This window comes from Fundulus heteroclitus, chromosome 22 (assembly GCF_011125445.2).
Source record: "Fundulus heteroclitus isolate FHET01 chromosome 22, MU-UCD_Fhet_4.1, whole genome shotgun sequence".
Lineage (NCBI taxonomy): Eukaryota > Metazoa > Chordata > Actinopteri > Cyprinodontiformes > Fundulidae > Fundulus > Fundulus heteroclitus.
Genome location: NC_046382.1, coordinates 12,031,563 through 12,054,817, shown reverse-complemented (window position 1 = coordinate 12,054,817; position 23,255 = coordinate 12,031,563). Strand labels below are relative to the sequence as shown.

Below are 23,255 nucleotides of genomic sequence, written 5' to 3'. Positions count from 1 at the left end.
AGAGCTGCTTCAAGGCTGTGGTGCAGCCCTGATAGACTGCCAATCAAAGTCTTCCTAGTTCTAGTCCTGAACCAAACGGTCAAAATTAGCGGCTCAAATTCATCACTAAAACGGTTCAGTGTTTCGGTTTTCTGCTGAGCTCGGGTACCTCAGCTCCATTATGTGACAGCTTTCATTGTTTAATACGCTGAACTTTGGTGGGATTTTAAAATTACGTGCAACTCACCTTCAAGACAGAGTCGATCAGTGACTTGATGTCAATTAACTATTATACATAAGAAACTACAGCATATTTACATGTGAGTTCACTTTGTTTAGAAACCTTGCACATAAGGTCATAACCTCCAGTTTCTCTATTTACATTTTTATCTTGGTAATCGCAAATCCGCTCAACAAGGTCCTCTTTCTCATGTGAGACTGAATTATGTGTTCAGTCTTACACAAGACTTCAAATCAGATTACTACCAGGCACTAGACAGTGATGCCATGCAACATGTTGGTTGTGGTTTAACATTTTTTTATTTTCACTGTGGAGCAGAAACTGGTAAAGAATGTGGCAGCAGGAAAGCTGCCCGACTTCAGTTACCCTAATATGACCCGTTACGCCATCAATGAAGCAGGTCAGCATGGCTGCTTCACAGCAGTACATGTCTGCGTAAAAATCTCTGCTAGGAAACTTCTGCGTGTTTTTTTTTGTTTCCTGAAACAAACACGTTTGATAAATTGGTCCCCCTAAATTGATCTTATGGAGGAGAATGGACAAATGAGTCTAAAGATAAATGGATAGTCGGGCGAACGAATGCACCTTCTCCTCGTATTCAGAAGGAAGAAAACGGATCGTGATATGTTGATGAAGAAATTTAGGGAGTCACAAAGGTACGGTTAGGTGGTAGCCAGGCACAGATGAAGCTTTGGCTTGGAAGGCAGGGAAATAAAACACTTTTTGCTATCAAACGATTTCTTATTTGGTCTTCCGGAAGATGGCGGCGCAGGTTTCTGCAGCGGCCGAGGCGCTTCGGTTTCTTTTGTTTGTTTTTGTGTATTTTTACTCATGTTATCACCTCTCCAAGCTCTAATACAATACAGGAAATTCAATTACTGGAACATCGCTTCCTGGGCTAAGAACTAAGAAGCAGGTTGCAGCTCGGACAGATCATCAGTCCATCACAGGGCTAACATATACAACAACCATTCAGGCAAAGACTCCTAAGGGCTGGATCACGCGACAGGATTTGTAGCCCGATTTTTTTTTGCCCCGATCTTCCCCTTCTGAAAAGCGCCGACTACCTGGGTGGCTCTTAAGATAATCTTAAGAGATATTCCTGCCGTGTGTGGTGTGTTAAGAGGGATCGGGTCCACTCGAAGGGAAAGTTGGGACCGCTCTGATCTTAAATCGGGGGATATTGAACATGTTGGATTGCCTTAAACCGATATCCTAGCGTGTGTAGTGTCACCCCGAGGACAAACGAGCACGCAGCCTGTTAAATGTGACGTGTAGCCAAACAGAAAGCTGCAGTGAGGGAAATCTCGAGAAAAAAACAACAACAACTTACCTCCATGTCATATCCTAACCCTACCTAAGAGCAATTTAGGAATTGATGCATGGATTGTAGGAGGAGTACCCAGAGAAAACACATGCATGCTTGGGAATAAGATGCAAATTCTACACAAAAACTAGGCTGGGCCCTATAGGTGCCCTCAGCCTTACTTTACTTGACTACTGCTGCAAGCCTCACACATCTGCAGTATAGTCTCATATACAATCTGGCAGAGTATGCGCCATCATAATCCATGATTAATGCGGTTATTAATCCAGACGGTAAAAACTCTTGAAAAAATATCTTGAATGTCTTAGAAAACTTCAGAAAAAAACATAACTCAACGTTTTTGTATTTCAGGAGGTAAGAAAGTCTGATCTAACAACTCGTATACTTATTTACCTCTTTCCTATGCCTTTGCATACACAGCGCCTGCATATTTGTCATGTCTTTTTTTCTGTGCAAATAATTTAAGGACACAGCATGCCCTAAATATATAAACGAAGAAGGCTTCTCGGTGCAAAACCTGTTACCTTTAAATATCAGTGGCGGGAGCTTGCCTAAGAAAGCGAGAGCAAAAGCCAAACAGACAGACATAGAAACAGAAAGGAAAAGAAAGGGAGGGAGCCGTGTGTTTTTTTCATGACGGGTTAGACGCCTACAGTGTCAGGTGACTTACAGGAAAGAAGATGTTGTTTTCGTTCTTTGTCCCCCCCCCTTGTTCACTCTCTTCTTTTCTGCCCTTTTCACCCATAAACCTCCCACGTCCGATTGTTTTGTTTTCTTTCGCAACACATTAATTAATCAGAGTGCAAATGTCAAATTAGGGCTAGAACTAATGCTTCAGAGAATGCTTTAAGATTGCAAAAGATTCAGTTTGTAATAGAGGTTTTCTAAGTTGAAGACACGAGACACTACAACAACCAAGAGTTAGGGGCAGAGTTAGGCGTTTTGCTTTTTGTTTTACTGGATTTAGGTTTGACTTATGTGGAGGAAAGATTTACTGCATATGTGTGTGTGTGTGCTGACATCCGTAGAAGACTGCTTGGCGAGACACATTCCAGTCATCAAGTCACTATTAGCTGTGCAGTATATAAAAAAAATAGATCCCTCTTTATGTGGCGGAAAAAAATGCGACATAGACCTGTAGTTCTGAGCTTAATGGTGGAGGCACGGTTGAAAGAAAACACCACTGACGCAAGCTATACTAGTAGTGAGCATTAACGGCAGTAATATTAGTAAATATATTCAGAGTTGTTGCCTGTTGCAGACTCATTCAAGCATCATTTTGTGTATGTGCATTCCTCGCCCACGCACATCTTTGATGCACATTCTTCAATAAAATCTGCCGTTTTTTGGGATTTTTTTCTTTTTCTTTCTTTCAAGCCAAAGTGCAGTGAAACTCTGCAGGGAGACAATGCAGGCCAAAACAGGAAGGTCATTAATCTTTGACAGAAAGTGAGCCAACTCAGAAGTCATGGAGCTCAAGGAAGCAGCGGCAGCAATTCCTCTGTGGAGATTAACCGCTCGTCCGTCCTGCGTTTCTGAGGTTTCTCAAAACTCAGGTAGACTCTTTTCAGGCTTTTCTGTTATTTGTGAGTCACAAGAGGGCTATTTTGTACTTTTACAATGTATTTTACATTACAAATGCTAAACAAAAAAGGACAGAAGACAGAAAGTAGCTAAAATATTAGCTACTTAAGGGAACAGAATTGGGCTTGTTTAAATATTACTTGTCAGATTTCAGTCAAACATTCCAGTTTGTCCATGTTAATAATAAATCTTCTTCAAACTCTAGCGTACCTTGTGGAGCAGTGTTCAGTCCCTGGGCCAGTTCTCTTTACTATATATATATATATATATATATATATATATATATATATATATATATATATATATATATATATATACGCTTCCAATTGGTAAAATTATCAGACAGCATGGGATTAATTTCCACTGTTATGCTGATGACACTCAGCTATATTTATCCATAAATCCTGATGAATCCAATCAGTTACTTCGACAATATGCATGTCTTGATGATATCTAAACCTGGATGACTTTAAATTTCCTGTTTTTAAATTCTGACAAGACAGAGTCCTTAAAATATAAATTTCTGAATCAATCACTTAATACGGATGGCATTAAATTGGCCTCTAGCAATGAAATAAAAGTCATGGTGTTATTTTTGACCAAAACATGTCTTTTAAATCCCATATTACACAAGTCTCCAGGGTTCCCCTTTTTCATCTCCTGAATATTGCCAAAATTAGAAAAAAAATTTCCAGGATTGACACTGAAAAACTAGTGATGCATTTGAAGTAAGTTACAATTTGACTTAAATTGTAATTATTTACTATCAGGAAGTCCACAAAATGCAGTTCAAAGCCTTCAGCTGATCCAAAATCTAACCAGCAGTATCGCAGAACTATCAGAAAGCCAGATGGCAACTAATAAATCACTACTAAATAATAAGACCGAGTCTGACCCCTCTGCAATGCCTCGCGGGAAAGCAAGACCAACCGTTATTAATTAAATAAACCAATCTGCAGCAACTTTATTTACTAACAAATTCAGCAAAAAACAACTAACAAATAACAACTAATACGCCACCAGACCGTGATGATCTTTAATAAAAACTGTGCATGCAGCCAGAGTGAATTACTGAGGTATGAATTTAAAAAATGTCAAATAACGTGGCTATGCACCTTTAAAGGGGAGTTTTCCTCTCCACTGTCGCTTCATGCATGCTCAGTATGAGGGATTGCTGCAAAGTCATGGTCAATGCAGACGACTGTCCACTGTGGCTCTACGCTCTTTCAGGAGGAGTGAATGCTGCTTGGAGAGACTTGATGCATTCTGCTGAGTTTCCTTAGATAGAAAACTTTCTGCCCAATCTGTGTAATCTGATTGAATTTGACTTTGGAAAGTGCCTTGAGATGACGTGTTGTGAATTGGCGCTATATAAATAAAATGTATTGAATTACTTAGGCTTATCTGGTTCTCATGAGCTGAATGAATTGCCTATAATTACAACAATGTCCTTTAATTCGTTAAAGTATGTTTTATACAGCCAATCTGTTTTGCCAAGGACTGTAGTAATTGAATTACTGCTTTTTTGTAAATAAAACAATTAAACCTTGATTGTGGTACATTTTTTTTACACTTTTGTATTATATTTCAGATTTAATACCAAACCTCACTGAAGCTGTGGCATTTATTTTTTTACTTCGGGTAAACACAGAGTCATAATCTCCTATGAGTCCTAACCTATTCCGTACGCAGTGTCGCTACTTCCTCTTTTTGCTGCTGCCCTCCTACACCAGGCCAGACTGGCTGAGTCAGCTCCGCTGCTCTATCACGATTCAGTCTGACACACTTTCCCTCCCCCCTGCCTTCCCTCATGAATCTCTTCATTCACGCTGAACTGTGCTCGAAAACTCCTCTTTCTGTTTCCTCCGTCTGAGCTCGTTGCTTTTATATCTCCATTCTCTCGGACGATGGACAAACATCCCCCAACATCAGATACTCCGTGCATTTCTCCTCTGGATGATTCTCCGGGCCCCCTCTGTCCCGCTTCTCTCTCCCCCCTTCCTCCCTTCCTCCCTCCCTCCATGCTGGCTGTCTTCGGGGCAGCAGAAGGGAAGTGAATGGCCACAGCCCTCCCAGCTGGTCCCATCACCCAGCAACTCACAGCAAAACAAAAGAGGGCACACACACAAGGCTACAAACAGCGACGCAGTAAACACACACACACACAGAGGCAGGAGTTTCTGCATGCTCTCAGTCATTCGCAGACAGATATGCAGATGTACGCGCACGCACAAATGCACATATCCATGTACCCCCCCCCCCCCCACCTTTGCCCTTCCAAATTTACATCAGTCCCCCAACCCATCCTCCGCCTTCACCCCTCCCAGCACCCTTTCCAGACACCCGGCCCTTTGTCCGCGCTCCTCCCGGCACATACAATAAGGACTTATGAACATGTGTTGGTCTGCAAAAAGAAGAAGAAGAAGAAGAAGAAAAAGCTAAAGTAACAAAGCACGCCGTAAATGCACATTTTGTATTTATGGTCCGTGCTCGTTCTCGTGTGGCAAGAAAAAAAAAAGCACGACCATGCGGCGAAACAGAGCTTGATTATTAGGAATTTTATAAGTAGCTATAGCTGCAGAAACCCGGGATCAATTCTGGTGCGAGCTCGTGACTTTCTCCAGCAGATCATCAGCGAGCGGACGGCAGATTCCAGGATTCGTTTTGTGAAAAAGACCTCTTTCATTACTGTGTAACGAGTGTTTTGAAGGCTTCAAAGAATGCACACTCGTCATTTCAAGTGATTACATGCAACGTCTGCTAAAGTATTCACTCCGATTGAATGTTTCACCTTTTTTTTTATCTGACAAGCACAAGTTTTAACATCATTTTAGAGCATTTTTGTGACACACACACACACAATGCAGTGCATAATTGTGAAATGGGAATAAAAAGACACCTGGATTTCAACATTTTTCTTTTCCAATTGCAAATCTGAAAAAGAAAGTGTTGCACACTTGTGTTCAGCCCACACCTCCAATACTTTGAAGAACCACCAATCAGCGCAAGGCTGTTTCGGGTATTTCTGTCCAAGCTTTTCAACATCTGGAGATTGAAATGTTTGCCCGCTCATTCTTTTCAAAGCTCAAGATCAGACAGGTCAGATGAAGTTAAGTCACAGATTCTCAATCGGTGTTATGTCTGAACTTTGATTGGGCCTTTCCAACACATGAATATGCTTTGATGATCTAAACTATCCGGGTTTTGCTCTCACTGAATGTTTAGGGTCGCTGTTCTCCAAAAAAAGGAGAATTTCCATCTCAAGGAGAGTCTCAAGTCGTTGTGATTTTCTTCCAGGATTGCTTTGTAAATAGAGCCATCCATGTCCCTAATTAGGAGTAGCAAACCCACATCATTATGGTGCCACGAGAATGTTTCATCACTGAGATGGTTTGTTCAGAGTAATGCTAAGGGTTAGTTTTCTGTCTCACACAGCATTTTGCATGTAGGCCAAACGGTTCTGGTCTCATCTGATCAGACCTTCTTCTCTCCTGTGTGGAGATGTTTGTGGAAAAAACCCAAAAAAGGACTTCTTGTAGTTTCTTTAACAAAGACGTTTTTTGTTTTTTTTTTTACCTCCATGGAGTGCACAAATCACGACTAACAGCTGTTCTGTCCACATATTCTCCAACCTGAGCAGCAAATCTCTGTACCTCCTCCAGAGCTGGCAGCACCTCCGATCAGTGTCCTCCTTGCCCAGCCTGTCAGTCTAGCAGAGCGGCCACGTCATGGTAGATTTGCAGTTGTGCCGTACTCTTTCTGGTTGTGCATGATGGACCGAACAGCGCTCCGTGAGATATGTGGGATATCTGTTTTATAACATAACTCCTTTAAACCTCATCACATCTTTCTCCCTCTACCTCCCTGCTTTGTTCCTTGATCTTCTTCATGCTGTTTGCTCTTTGATGTTCTCTAACAAACCTTTGGGGCTTTTGCAGAAAAGCAGCATTTAAAGTGAGGTTAAATTGCCCAAATTTGGACTTTTGCACTGGATTTTATTGAGGGATGACAGAGTAAAGGGTCGCAAATACAGATTTACAGCACACGCTTGCAGATTTTTATCTTTTTTCCAAAAAAAAAAAAAACAAAACAAGGAAATGTTCATCATTTTCCTTCCACTTAGTTGGTAGAATGACTACCTTGCTGTGTCCAATAAATTGTAACAAAATACATTGAAGGATGTGGTTGTGCCACGGAAAAATGTCAAAGAAAAACCAGGGATATGAATACTTTTTCGAGGCAAAATCCAGCTCAACTCACCCTGATTCAACGAATAAACAAACCTTCCCACATTTCCTGCACACCGGTGCTGTTCCCATATTTTTGCATGTATTAGGCCCGTGTCAGTTCGCAACCCTAAGGGTACAATGTTTTGTCACCACAAACAGCCTCAATTATGGTGCTGCACACATCATCATTCAGTCAGAGACCCAAACAATAATCTCACCAAATGCTGCTTTGCACCACAGACACAGATATCAGTACTTTTGAAACCCTGCCAAACTGAGACAGCCGTGTACAACAAAGTATATAATCATTGGGTCTTAATCGGGCAGCAGCTGGAAGCCAAATATCCCCAAATCAGTGCTGGCCTGTTAGCTCTCTCTCTCACACTCATTTAACAATTATCCTCTGATGAGTTTATTCTTTAATGTGTGAAACCTGACGCTGCCAAAGCAACATTCACTGCTGATAAAGGTCCACTGCTCTGAGCAACAGAAAGGGAGAGTAGGACATTGTACAGAGTTATGTGTGCAAAGAAAGCCTTCACTCTAAACATTTATATTAGAATACCAATACCAGGGTCATCTTGGCTGATGTTTGCAGCTGCCCACATGAACAAGTCAAAGATCTTGTGGATAAAAGTTTTATCATGAGGCAAAGATTGAGCTGTTTGTGTTTTTCAAAAGTCAAGGTGAGGCTTTCACACTAAGAAGACCGTGCTCACCGTCCAGCATGGCGGCGGTGGCATCATGGTGAAAGGATGTTTCTCTACCAGTGGTACTGCTGCTTCTCCCAGGTAAACGTAGTACAAAAGAAGTAGGCCTATCTGCAACAACTAGATGGTTAAAACTTGGGATCAATAGGGTTTTGCAAACAGGCCAATGATCCCAAACACACATGGCAACTGGTTTTGGGGTGAATAAAACAGGCTAACACGTCATTCCTGGACTGCCCTTCCCAAGGTTTCAACCCCAAATATTTGTGGGCTATGAACGAAAGCCAGGTTTATCGCAGGAAAACCAGACGATTTAAATGTATTTTACCAATTCTGCCAAAAAGAGGGTCAAATCCCCAACTAGAATTATGCCAGAAGGTGAAACTTATTAGGCCTATTTAATCAAGTAATAGTGGGGATGTATGTATATATTTAACCCTGTATGAATGGTTTTGACATAGTGTGGCTCAGGGAAAGTCAGTAATAAACTGAACGAATACAAGAATACAATACAGAACAACTCACTTAAAGCTAGAGTCTGCGATTTTTCCAGAAGTTTCCCCGAGTCCCCTTTTTGAATAACTGAGCCTGCGCAAGACCATCTTACCTCGCGTGGAACAAATATCTCCAAAATCCACTCTGGTCTTATTTCTTTCTACTGAGGCCTTCCTCTTCTTCTCATAAACATGATTGCTGTTCACTTCATGCGACTCTCAGCAATGTTGAAAGTCTGCGGAGAAAGCAGTGGAGCTACAACAAACGGCTAACCGCTAAGCTAGCCGCTAAGCTAGCCGCTAAGCTAGCCGCTAAGCTAGCCGCTAAGCTAGCCGGATACATAAACACTAGAGGTGCGCAGCCAACAAGGAGAAACTATGAAGGAAAGAGGTGTTATGTGAGCGATTGTCATGTGGGACAACCAATAGATAAGGCGATACCTCCAGAACTTAAAGGACAGAGGGGAATGAAAGCAGGAACAAAACTCTGAGCAAATCAATGGTCTTTGGACCGAGGGGCATGGGTTGGTTAGAGTTTCTACAGGCATGCAGCTCCCACAGAAAATTACTTTTTAATAATGTATTTACTAGTTTCAGGATGGAAGGACCATTTTACCCGGTATATTAAAAAGTATTTCTGAACAGGATTACTGTTCCTTCAACGTGGAGCATCTTAGGTGTTTGTTACACTCGCCGCTTCCTCATCACCAGGAACTGATAGTGATACGAATGTGAGTGAGCCTACACCGTGGTGCTAGGAAGTGCAGAGCACATGCTCAGTGTCTGTGGGAGAAGTGTGTGGGAGGGGGTATTCCAACAGAGTACATGATGTAACAGACTACTACACAGGTAGTGCAGCACTGAGTCACTGTGCAGAGGGAGGCAACATGATAGCCTCCTCAAGATTCATCATCCGTGTGAACGACTTCATGCACATCCATCTATGCATCATCCATTATTTAGTTGTTGTAGGTTTTCCTTCGGCTTCTGTCGTTGGGCTTTTTTCGACTGACGCTGCTTTAACCGACATCCGATCCCACTTCTCCATGTGCATTTCTGCACGCAAGCATGTTTGTACACTCAACTAATGAGCCTTAGACCTGAACTTGTTTTGTCTTGTCTAGCCTGGATCTCAGAAAGCAGCCCAAATACTCCCTCAACGCTGGACACTTCTGTACAATACGCCGCATTGTACAAAGCACGACGGGTTTTTATGTTTCCTGTTTGTCCGAAAGGGGAAATTTCTGGCCATCATTTAGCTTTTCTTGGTTGTTTTTAAGCGAATTTTTAGGCCAGTCCTCATGGTATATCCGGAGCGCTCTGTCTTCTTTAAAAAAAGAAAATGTATATATATATATATATATATATATATATATATATATATATATATATAAATAATTATATAGAGGAACGATCTAACTTCCTCCCCTAAAAATCACCTACAGCTGGCGTAAATTATGCAAAACTCATTCCTCGGTGTCAGAGAGATGCATCATCGTTCAGCTGATCAATCTACAGCATACCTAGCCTCTGACTAACAGCTTTATGGATATCCCCGCACTGTTGCAAAACTAATGTTTTAAGCCTAGATGTTAGTGATTGCATTCTCAGTGAACATAAGAAATTAAACCACTTGTTTCTTGTGTTCTTATACACACAGTAAGTAGCAAGCAGCAGTCAGTTAACCTGTGGCGTTCCACAAGGCCCTATTCTTGGTTTACTGTCATTATCTACGTGGATGACATCCGGTAGTATGTCTCTTAAGACCTACAGTCTGAATTTTAACTCTGAGCAATGAGTGACTCTTCTGAAAACTTCTTGCAATTAATGCCTACAAGACGGACATCCTGATCATAGCTCCTAATAAAATGCATTTTAAAAATAAAGAAATCTAAGGATGATATTTGATTCATCTTAAGGCTTTGATTCACATTCTATCTAGTTTTAGTTTCTGTTTCCCTTTTAAAGAAACATTTCTCAATTATGATAAATAGCCCTGGTAATTGTGTCAATGTGCTCAGATTACTGTAATGCCCTGTTTACCAGTCTGGTCAAATCATCATTTTTACAGCTCTGATTCAAGCTGTTCACTAAATCCAGTCTACACTGGCTCCTAGAAAAATTCATTTTTAAAGTACACATGTTGACCTTTGGAGCTTTAAATAACCATGCTCCCGATTATCTCTGCCAGGTTTTATCCAAACATACGGCTGCTTCAACACTGTTAGTTGTCTCTTGCACAAGCCAAAAAAAAAAATAAACACGTTATTCAACAAATGTTTTTCCTTTAACTTCCATTAAACCCTTCTTTATGAAAATTTTCCACAGTAAAACTACAGTATAATTAATTATTCTATCATAGACACTACACCTTATATCTTACACAAAGACACTACAGACTCTTTGGAAAGGTGTAACTTTTAAATTTTAAAAGGGTTCCTGCGGCATTTTCTCACATTTTTTGAGCGACAGGAGGAAACAAAAGAAAAAACTAGATAGACATCAAAACCCGATGTTCTAACAATAAACTAATCATCATTTCACAGCGTTAACAATGTGAAACGGAAAAATAATCGTTTAAAAAGTAATAATTTCTTTTGAGTATTATTATCAACCACAAGGACAATGAAACAGACATTTGCTTGCGTTTGATAAGTTCTTCAAAGAGAATCTATGATTTTAAGGATTTTCTTGTAAGGGAAAACATAATTTGAAAAGATAAAGGTGGAAACGAGGTTCTGCTTTTGTGAATAATGGAGAGGAGGTCAATCTATCAAGATCTGGGCAAGATTTGCTCTGAGAAGGAAATGGAGCTACTAAGTACCGTCTTATTAGCATAACAATATTTTCCAATCTCAAGTTCTTTTCCAAAAAAGGAAAAAAAATGTGCAAAAAAACAAATCACAAGTAAAAGAAGAAGTCGACACAATGTCTGAAGATTCACTCATTGCGTGACATAAGCTCATGGTGACCACAGCTGAAAGGTTTGAAGTATGAAGAATGTTTTGTGTAAAAGATCCGATGGGTCAAAAAGATCCTTAGATTTAGTTCATTCTGGAAAATAAAGAGAGTCAATTTATTAGGGACTGAATTAGCCTACGACCTACACTGCAGGTCTCGATGCTTATCTCCGATTTTTCGTTGAAATCTGATTCATTTTTGTGTGTGTTTGGTTGTTCGTTGTACTAATTAAATGTGTCCGCCATCAGACTTTTGTCTCAACGGTTCAATTAACAACAATAACTATTAAAAAACAGACTGACTAGTACTCAAAATGAATGCCGCTGCATTTGTACAAAACCCTGCTACACACTACCAAGGAAGGAATTTAAATAAAAACATAGATAAACAGGAAGAAAATTTCAAATAACGTGTACTCTGACATTCTTGGATCAGTTGATTTCTGCGTTGTGTGACATGTGTCCTTAGAAATTATGTTTTTTTTAATATTATTATTATTTTTGGATGGGTGGACTTTATTGCAATTGACATTTTGCAACAAAACAGCAACAGAAAAGGAAATACAGACCATATGCAGTTTTATAGGCAACAGATTATATTTAAGAAGAGTTGGAAGATATTTTCCACAAAGGTTTGGCTAGTGACTTTACAGCCCTACAGTATTTAAATATATTCATCATGCAGTGGTGATTGACAATATTTTGTTGATGCTGTCGCGTGATAGCCAATGGGACTCAGAGAGAAAGCAGTATGATATTTAACCTACAAGCTGAAGCCCAAAGCACCTCCACCTGCTGTCTATCAGACCAGTTAGCTCCATCCACACTGCAGTTTTAAAAAGATTAACCCTTCAGACCAGAACAGGCGAGTTCCCCTGACCCACAGGTCCACATTGACAAGCTTACTTCCCCTTTCTACACGTGGAAAGACTGAGCAGAAGGCCAGAAGCTGTTCATCGTGGAGGAGATGCTGAAGGAGATACCTGCCTGCTGCACAGGCTGGCAAAGTGCAGCGGAGTAACGCCGCCTTGCTGAGGGATTACTGTGTGCCGATGCTATCATCACAACCACTCTCTTACCGTCTATTTATAGTTCACATATCTCCCTCGCTTTCTCTGTCTAATTCTCCACAGCGGACGCCAAGTACATTAAAAGGAGAAGGTCTGTAACAGACAGAGAGTCGGAAAGGAAATACGATTCTGTTCCAGTGAACAGAACGGCAGAAAATAAATGAATAAATAACAACAAAACAAAAAAAGATTTTGCCTTATGTTTACATTCAATGATATATTGAAACATCACTTATTAGCACCCCTGGTAACGACGTGCTTTAAGATTAAGTCAATTGCATAACCTCACACTAAAAAGTAGTAGAATCCAACATTTAATTTGGGTCCGTTTGTTCTGGTACCATCCACCATCTTTAACTTATCCAACATCAGGTCGCTGTGGTAATCGTAGAAGGGAAGCCTAGAAATCCCTCTCCCCCGTCTCTTATCGTCAACTTCGTTGGTCTTAAATCGAAAGGGAATCGGTTTGTTTGGCCGTGGAAGAAGTCTGAAACACCTGTTTCCTGATTAGGCTACATGTTTTAGATCATAGTCCAAGCTCAAAGACCCAGTCAATACTCTATTTTTTTTCAGGTTTTGATTTAAAATGCAGAGATTGTGCTGCAACGTAGCCTAACAAAGTTCAACAAGACCTTTGAAAAGGAACAGACCCGCAGCATCACACATTGGTGCTTTGCTTCACGGCAGGCCCACCCACAGTGTGTTGCCAAAAAACCACGAACTTAGTCTCATCTGACCTGAGCACCCAGGTCTGGTTAAAGGCTCACTCACTATCATTTAGAAAACTCTGGACATTTACCTTTGCTATGGCAGGACAGAAAAGTGTGTTTTTTACATGCCTCCCTGGCATGTAGATAGTAGTTACAGAGACTTCTCATCCTTCTCAATGTGATAAACCTAGGTCTTTGACCAGCTTTGTCACATTTTCAGATATGTGAAACCCTTTTTACTTAATGGTCTAGCAGTAGATATAAAGGTAGCTTAGGTGGGTGGCATTTTTTCTTTAAGCCATTCCTTGGCTTATAAAGAACAACACACATCCGACTTCCTTCAATCAGTCTCTCCAGGAACCTGCTGTCTTATTTTTTCTTGCGGCCTTAAATAACAGATTGTTGCAGTGGTATAAACTTGCAGTTAAATATTTTCAAGCTTTCTCCTGGTGTCGTGAATGACCGGCGACCTGCCTAGGGTGTACCTCGCCTCTCGCCCAATGGCAGCTGAAGTCACTGACGGCTGGACCCGGTGTAGAAAAGTGGGTATAGCTAATGGAGGGGTGGATCTTTCATGGTAAGTGGGTGTTTTTTTTTTTTTTTTTTTGCTTTTCAGCCACTCGTTTCACATTTTTAGGGGTTAAAAAGGTGCTTGTCAAGCAATGACGAATGTTTTTCACGATGATGTTGAATGTGGTGCCGGGCAACTTTTAAACACGTTTGCGTAATGCTTTAGGAAAGCGACCTGCACGTTTTTTCAGCCGTAATATTTAATGGCAAATGTGACGTTGAGCGTCGCACGTACTTTGGTCTTGCAGGTCCAGCTTCAATGACGTGCAACCAGGATGACAGGAAGTGAAATGGGGCAAACTTGATTGATTTGATTTATTTATCTTGGTAAATTTAGAACATTACCAAACAACAACAAAAAAAAGGAAACACGATGAAACACAATTCTATAAACCAATCATTTACTAAAAAGGAATAGACTGAAGCTAAGGCTTATATTTGCTTACCTTCGTTGCTAAGGGGATCGGTCAAAATTGATCCAAGTTGCAGAGATTAGTAAGAGAAGAAGCTAAGTAAGGCTAACGCTAGCTAGACAATTGCAAGTCCATGCAAGATTTGTAAATAATGAGTGAATATTCTTTTACAGTTTGGTTGCAACTTCCTAGAGTGACTGTTAAATGTCCTTTTTTTCCCATTTTAAATAGTGTCTTAGGAGAAATTAGCCTGTAAGTCACATCATTTACAAGCAGGAGGTCACGAAAGTACTGGACTCTCGTCATCTTAAAGTAAAATATCAGTTAAAAAAAAATTAAAAATATTTTACTAGAATAATTAGAGGTGCCAGTAAGTGAATGTTGCATAGCTGATTTTTATTTTAAAAAACAATTCTTAGCTTGAGATTTTATTTCCCAGTGCATAAATGTACTGGATGTGTAGTTTGTCATCCAATGCTTCTCAGAAAGCATAAAAAAAAGGTTCAACAAGGTAGCATTTAGAAAAATAATACATATTAGCATGCACAGGATCTGGAGCGTTTACTTGTAAATACGCTCTCGGCCTCGGTGGCATTCCAGCAAGCAAAAAGAGAGAGACGTAAAATACCAGCCGGATGCTGATTTTGCATGCCAGGGCGGCGTCTGAGCAGGAAGCAGGGAGGAACTGCAGCACCTTAATCTGGATTAGCAGCTAAATTAGAAGCAAGGTTGCTCCTGTAATCCCACTGATAAAGGTTCATCAGCCCTGTGTCTGTCTCCAGCGGACAACAGGCGCTCCAGACAGGTCATATGCAGAGATGCACAGGACAAACAACTCACAATTTTAAAAAATCTCCAAAAAGAAAAGAAAGTAGACACCTGAATGCACAGAAATATCATTAACATACAAAAAACATGCAAACCCAAACTTAAAGGGTCCGGCAACTACAGACTGCTAAACACAAATAACAGCTAGTTGCTGCAAAAGTCACAGCAACTGTGAACGTTAGAGCAGAAACATCCAGGTTCTGGTGCACATGTTCGTGTGAGTTTCCAGCTCCGCTGAAGATGCCCGTGTTGTATGTGAGTGAATGAACATTTAAAACTGATGACAATATAACCACACAGTACACGCACCACACCAAGGTGTTCATCTGGAGCAACAAGTCAGGAACAGCGCAGCATCGCGTCAGGAGACGAGACAGACTGAGCTTTAGGACAAGTCGGTTGCATAATGGAGGCGGCTGCCGCTGCAGCAGCAGCAACAGCATCGTGCCAGTAATCCCCTGCTCTTCTGCCAGGCGTAAAGTACAGCAGATAGTCCAAAATCAGTGTTTCTATGGGTTTTCCAAGAAAAAAAGTCCATCCTAGCCCAGACTCACATCAACAGAGAACTCATTGTCAAACCAGCGTTAAGAATTTCACTACGGATACCAGATATTTCCTCAGTAACTAGGATTAAATGGACTTTAGGAAAACTAGTGTTCAAGAAAGATGGATGGATGGATGGATGGATGGATGGATGGATGGATGGATGGATGGATGGATGGATGGATGGATGGATGGATGGATGGATGGATGGATGGATGGATGGATGGATGGATGGATGGATGGATGGATGGGCACCAATTGTTTAACAGACAGTGTAAAAACAGACTCGTTGGAGTAACTTTTATATATATATATATAAAAGTTACTCCAACGAGTCTGTATATAAGACAACCCTGAAGACATACAGGCAGTAAAAGCAGTTTTCAAACAGGAGACGACATTGGCCGGGTCTTTCTGTCTATAAGAAATAAATAAACCCATGTTATCTGCTTATTTATACAATTTTAGCTCATTGAATCTAATTAGCTTTTTCTATGAATGTCACTGTGGTGCTAATATTTGTAAAAACAAAAAAAAGTTAATTTCGATATCCTTTATTAAATTAAAGCAAATTAAACCGATTAGTACAGCTGTCGGTTCGCATGAAAATGATCACCGTTTAACTGTCTCGGCTCTAGCTGGTGAATCATTTTTAAATTAATTTCTCAATTTTACTTCATTTATTTTTCCAGATCTGGCGCCACGCTGGTTTTGACGCGTGACAGCAGCGTCGCGGCTGCGTAACGGGGATTCCACCCAGCGCGCTTTTACGCCCGGCTGATGGAGACACGTCCATCCCCCCCACACCTCCTTTGAGCTCACTAAGCGGACACTGTTTGGACACGGAGATGACCCACCGTGACAGTGGGACAGATAAACTGACAGCAAACAGCAGGGATCTCTCAGACACGAGAGTTCAACCAGCACTGTACTCACCCTCCGTGGGAGACACGTCCAGCACGGTGATCAAGAAGGAACACGGAGGTGGAAAAAGCTAAATCAAAACTCTGTTAGGGGGGAAAGTCCACTCTGCGCCGAGAAGTCTGGTGGCTGTTTTACCTGAAGAACCAAAGCCCACAGTGGACAGCCCCTGTTCGCCAGCCGAGCTGAAGTCCTGTAAAGAAAAAAAAAAGAAAAATCAGCCAGTCTGGTGATGCGTTCAATGTCCAAGAAATTAGCAGGAAAGAGCAGCTTTCAGCACCTTAGAACGCCCGAAAGCCTGAGTGGGTCCTGAACAGAATACAATTATGGCGCGACTTCCCACTCCTATCAAGGACCAAACACTCACCTGATACACAATAAATGAGCTCACTTCACACCATTAGAGTTTTATTTATTAGGATAACGATGCATGATTTAAAAATGCAGTGCCGTGCAAAAAGCATTGATGTCTCCGGAAAGTTTTTCCACATTTAATCACATTTCAACAACTAATTTAATTTAATTCAATTCAATTCAATTTTATTTATATAGCGCCAATTCATGAAACATATCATCTTGAGGCACTTTACAAAGTCAAATTCAATCAGATTATACAGATTGGTCAAAAATGTCCTATATAAGGGAACCAGTTGATTGCATCAAAGTCCCAACAAGCAGCATTCACTCCTGGAGAAGCGTAGAGCTACAGGGAGAGTCGTCTGCATTGTACATGGCTTTGCAGCAATCCCTCATACCGAGCAAGCATGAAGCGACAGTGGAAAGAAAAACCACCCATTAGCGGGAAGGAAAAACTAAACTAATCTGATAGATCAACAAAAAAGCAATGCATAACTGTGACGCAGAAGGAAAATAATATGTGGTTATTTGTATTCAGCCTCCTCTCTAGAGCCCAATTTGTCGCCATTGCAGCTGCAGATCTTATGGGGTGTGTCTCTCCGCCAGCTTTGCAGGTAAAGACTCACATTTCTGTCCATTCTTCTTTGCAAAACGGAGACGAGCTCAGTCAGATTGGATGGAGAGGAGGCACGTACACAGACAGGCCTCTGGCGGCGCTCAAGCACTTGACCTTTTGCCCTGGATGAGAAAATCGGCCTTTCTGCTGGAGCCTCGAGCTTCAAATGTTGAAGAATATTAGACGTATTTTCTTCCCCCCATTCATTCAGAGCAGAGGTTTGACAAGTTTTATGTGAGATGATAATTTAGCATATTATATTGTTATTAAAAAGCATGAACAATATGGCCTATTTGTATTTATTTATTTATAAAGGGGTAATGCATATTAATGAACATAATGTAAATATGCAAGATTATAGCCAGGGCTCATTTCCATCTCTAGACCCTAAGGAGGAAGAGTCACCCTCGTTTAATTAGATATATATTGATCGTTTGACCTAAAATGAATATGTAAGTTGAATATACCCTACTGTGTTCTCTGTTAATTTCAGGAACATATTTGTAGGTGCCCATCTTTTGCCCGTCCTGAGCACCTGCCCCCCACAAAATGTCTGTGGAGTCCAGCCCTGGCCCAGATTCTCTTTTATCGGTCTGGACTTTGACTGGGCCATTGTCATATGCTTTGTTTTAAACCATACCATCGTAGCTCTCTCGCTGTGAGTTTTGGGTCATTGTCCCGCTGGAAAGCGAACCTTTTACCCCAGTCTTGAGACTTCTGCAGCATCTAGCAGGTTGCCTTCCAGGATTGTCCGGTGTTTGGCTCCATCCACCTTCCCATCGACTCTGGCTTCGCCGTCCCTGCGGCAGAAAAGCACGATGCCGCCACCCCCATGTCTCACCACGAGGATGTCGAGTTCAGCGGCAGTTTTTCTCCAAATATAGTATTTTGTATGTAGGTCAAAGAACATCATTTTGGTCAAATCTTAACCAGAGCAACTTCCTCCACGCATGTTTTTTTTTTCTGGTGGTTTGATGAAACAATTACAAACACTGATGCCAAATTTAGCTTGTGATAGCGTTGGCTCAGAACGAGGGAGGAACTGAGAGTCAATTAAAAAAAATTAGCTGATTACATGAAATGTGAAACATGTATGAAGCAAAACTATTTAGAGATCCAACAATCGTCTTTCACTTGTTGACATAAATAAAGTCTAAAAATCAAACTAAAGCTATTTTTGTCTCATATTAACCAAAAATATCTAAAAAAAAAAAAGATTTGCAAAATGCTTTGATACGTAAGCCTTTTTTTAGCCAGCGTCTTATATAATAATATTGTTTTATGCAATTTAATATTTTCCCCCGTCTTAATAATAAACAAGTTAAATACGTTTCTACTAAAGAGGCACACACCCTTAGAATTCACCAGGCTGGACGATAATTCAATAAAAATATATATATCGATCGATAGACGTATATCGAAGATAGAAAAAAGGATCAGTAAAAACTTCAGTAGATTAACAATTTTCCTTCCTTTTGCATTCTAACTTATCACGTAGATTAATATCACAGTCATTACATCTTCCCAACCAATCACAAACGCAGGAACGCTCCTTCCCCTTGAAAAAGAGTTCAGAGAGCACAGTGTTCTTATTTTCTTTTTTAAAAACCTCCTGTTTTGGTAAAAAGTTGGTTGAATAAAAGGTTGAATTTGAATTCAGTGTTTGTGTGTATCTGTATCTAAAAATAGATCGCTAAGCAGGCAGGGCTGCACTTAAAATATATGTTTTGAATTTGTTGATAATTATGGATATCAATCCAATATGATTTCTATTTTAGTGATATGTTTTTTTTTTTTTTTCTTCCTATGTCGTCCAGCCCCAGTTCAACGGACCAAATCATTCCCACTGTACGTGAACGCATCAGCTCGCCACACTGTGACAGACGCGTCGTGCGGTGAGTCACAGCTGACTCAGAGTTTCGTGTCCCGCCCACACGTGACGGGGGGGGTGTTAGCCAATGGCGGCTGTGCGGAAGCGTGCGCGGTGGAGAGCAGTCACGCAGCCCCGCGCACGGGTTCCTCTGTGGGCGCGCGTGTTTCCGAGCTCCTTCGCCCTGGTTCTCCAACCAGCAGAGGCGGCTCAAACATCACATTTATGGTTTACAAGCTGTCAGACACGGTGACGGCAGCGTGATGTTGTGGGTCTGTCCAGCTGATATGATGGTGGAACAATGGAGGACAACCTCAAACCAGAAGCTGGACACATCCACTCAAAGTATACCTGTGAAAGTCTGGCCTGTAGCAGGAAACCAACCCATTTAGATTAGGTCTACCCCCCCCCCCCCCCCCCCAAGAGGAGTCAAATATTCAGGTAAATCGTCAGAAGGTGGCCAAGATGCAGCTTCCCGATTGTCGTTCAACCAAATATTGGGACCTGCAAGAACCTGCATGTTTAATTTTAGATCTCTGTGAAGGTGAAGAAAATGAACACCGTGTTCCCCCTCCATGGGTTTAAATTCCATCGAAGTTGCCCAAAAATATTGTGACCCTCGAGTGTTTTGAGCGGATGATCGACTGCGGTGCCAAAAATTAATTCAATTAGATAATTGGTGTAAATTGGTCAAGCATGGCAGAGGCTCTTCTGATTAACAGTTAACTTCAATTAATCAATCCGCTCCTGAATATCAGCAAAAAGTGTAAACTAGGAAAAGATTTTCAGTTCAGAGTTTATGCTTTATCTATTAAGAGTATATTTGAACATATAGCTAGAAAAATAAAAAGCCATTTTATTATATATATATATATATATATATATATATATATATATATATATATATATATATATATATATATATATATATATATATATATATATTTTAATGTGTTTTGTAGGCATAACACAGCTGGTTCGGACGTCTTCTGGTTCGTTTCCCCCCCTAGTGTTTGCCATGGGAACTGCAATGGAAGTTCCTCCACACAGGAACTGTTCTGTTCAGAAACGTTTCTTATCTCCGGGATGTTTAAACACTCATTGTTGATATTGTTCTGACTGAACCAATCTTGGATCCCCTTTTGATTGACCATGTGTTTATAGATCAAACTACACCTATATCACAGTTCACCACAGGGCTAGAAATGAAAGTTCTTGCATTGTGAGTCAAATCTTCCAATGATATTTAGTCCCTCCAGCGAGTTCTGGGTCCTCTCTGGGGGTTTATTCCCAGCGAGACGTGCCTGGAAAACCTCCAAAGCGAGGCGTCCAGGGGCCTCCAGATCAGATGCATAGACCACCTCAGCTGACTTCTTTCGATGCAGAGAAGCAGCGGCTCTACTTTGAGCTCCTCGCTTTATCTCTAAGGCCGAGCAGGGGTCACCAACCTTTTTGAAACTTAGAGCTACTTTATTACAGGGGCAATCCACCTTTTTCTGGTCGATTGCAGATTTCTTTATTTCTTTCATTTTTAAAAGCTCAACATTAAACTAAACACATATTATTTAAATAAAATAAGCAAATTAGTCAGATTTTTATTGATGCAAAACATGAAAAAGGTCTCAGGTTTACCCGATTTCAAAGAAAGAACAAAAACAGCATAGAATGTTTTCAGGTTAATTATCTTTGTCTGATTCTTTTTTATTTTTTGATGCGTATAGTTCACCAAGAACAACAGGAAATGGGTCTCTCTTGCTTTATTTAGCCATATTTAATAAATAGGTAAACCCAAGTCTGCTTTTTGGTGACAGTCACTGTAGATACTGTCAGATTAAATCAAAAGAAAACAAAGACGTGATTTATTCATATTAGGAATGTTAATAACAGATGAATAGTTTGACGTTGCAGCTTTTTTTTTTTCCATTTTAAGAGGATTTTCATTTGGATGTGTCTTGAGAGGCCTTGCAGCAGTAAAAATGTCCCCCTAACGTTTTCTCTTACATGTTAATCAGCATCAATTGGCAAACCAAACTTATATAACTCTTGAATTGTGGTCTAGGGTCACAAAGAATCATCCCAGGAGCCGCAAATGGTCCCTTTGGACACTTTGGACAACCCTGGGATACTTCAGATCACTTCCTGTCGTTTTCTCACTTATAAAACCTTTACCATGCAGCGCCCCCGTGTGGCAGAGGACCGACACTACACATTATCTCACCCGCAATACCAATACCGATTATTCAATCCTTCAGGGTTTTATATTACGAAAACACAGAACAGGACAGGAAAAAAAAATAATACAAGGATAATAATTGCTAAATTTAAATAAATACATGAAATCTAGTTGGTACATTTTAATCAAAATCTAAATATTGTTTGTTTATAAAGTGAAATAAATGTAAATCTGAAATAAATCAAAAACATTTAGTTCATTTTTACTCCTTCTTGTCCAAAACACAAATTACCAGGATCGAGTTACATTGCTAATGATATAAGAGCTACTAATACATCATTTATTTGTGCTGATTAAAGTCACACATAAAAAAAAAAAGGTTTTGGGATAAAAATGTAGCAAAAATGCTGAACTGTGGGGGGAGCGGGTTGTGGGAGGGGTAGTTTTGTCCCTCTTTGGTTTATTAGTGAACTTACATGTACCATGTAAAACACAGGCAGCCCTTTTTATGACTTTCTTATCACCACTCTTTCACAATGAGCAGATATGTGGTGCTCATGAGTGAAATGCTGATGGGTTCTTCCACCTGAGTTGTGGATCTCTGCCGCTCCTCCAGTGGGAACACGGACCTCTTGGTTGCTTCGCCGACTGATGCTCGTTTGTGGTTAATGGTTGATGCAGATGGAGGCTTTTTACTTTTAATTAGGGCAAAATTATCACTGCTGAGTTAAACATTTCTTACAATGACAAATGTAACGTACAACACACAAAAAAAATATTTACCATGCTTTGGACCACACCTATCCAGCTCCTTTAACTCACAAGAAGACTTTCATGCATCAAAATCTGCTTCTAATTAGCGTCTAAATTTTGCTTAAATACAGAAAATAATTTCAAAATTTAAAAATACAAACAGTGGCCCAGATCCTATTCTTTTTGCTGAGAATAGACTAAATTTCCATCCAGTTTGTTCATTCGAGCCGGACATAACTTGATATGTCTTTCTCTAATTAAGATAAATGTTAAAAGTTTAGGATGTAAAATGATTTACATGTCACTTTTCTGCAGACGGTTTGAATACTTTATCTCTTGAATTAAAATATTGCATGCTTGTTGTACAGTTGAGGGTTTTCTTTCCCATTTAACTTGTTATTTAACGACTCACACTCAACATTACATAAAATAAAACAGGAAAACCTTTGCTTGGGAGCCGTTCTTCTAAATGTCCTTCCGTCTTATCAAGTCTGTCGAGTTCTTTTCGTCGTTGTCTTTGTTTTTGAATAGTTTCCACTTTTCTTCCATTTGTGTTTGCTGTGTTCTCAGGCGATATGTAAATTTTTCCATTATGTAGATTTCCTCTATTATCTAAGGCCGTTTGTTATGGCAGGGGGCGGGGGGCACCTCACCCCATTGTCTTGTTATAGTTACTAGTCACTAGTTATTAACATTATCGTGATCAAGTACCCATCCCTCACTCTTACCTTTTCTCTGATATCGTTAAAATTGCAAAGGTATAGTACCATGCTGCTCATAGGAAAATCATACCCCAGTATTTTCTTTTTTTTGTGTACAGATTTCCAGAACTGTAGTATTTTAGGACAGTTACGGAATATGTGAGCTGTCTGCGTTCACTGTTCCTCAGTTCCTCCAGAACGTCACG

The 23,255-nt window shown here is 40.4% G+C and overlaps 1 protein-coding gene across 1 annotated transcript in view; it reads right to left on the bottom strand.

The window, feature by feature from the left end:
• The window catches only part of sertad2b (SERTA domain containing 2b), a 42,365-nt gene extending 25,688 nt beyond the window's left edge, over window positions 1–16,677 (bottom strand). The window contains exon 1 of the mRNA XM_012874997.3: window positions 16,595–16,677. The gene's annotated coding sequence lies outside the window, so the exon portion shown is untranslated. The remainder of the gene's footprint in view (window positions 1–16,594) is intronic.
• Window positions 16,678–23,255: the final 6,578 nt, after the last annotated feature.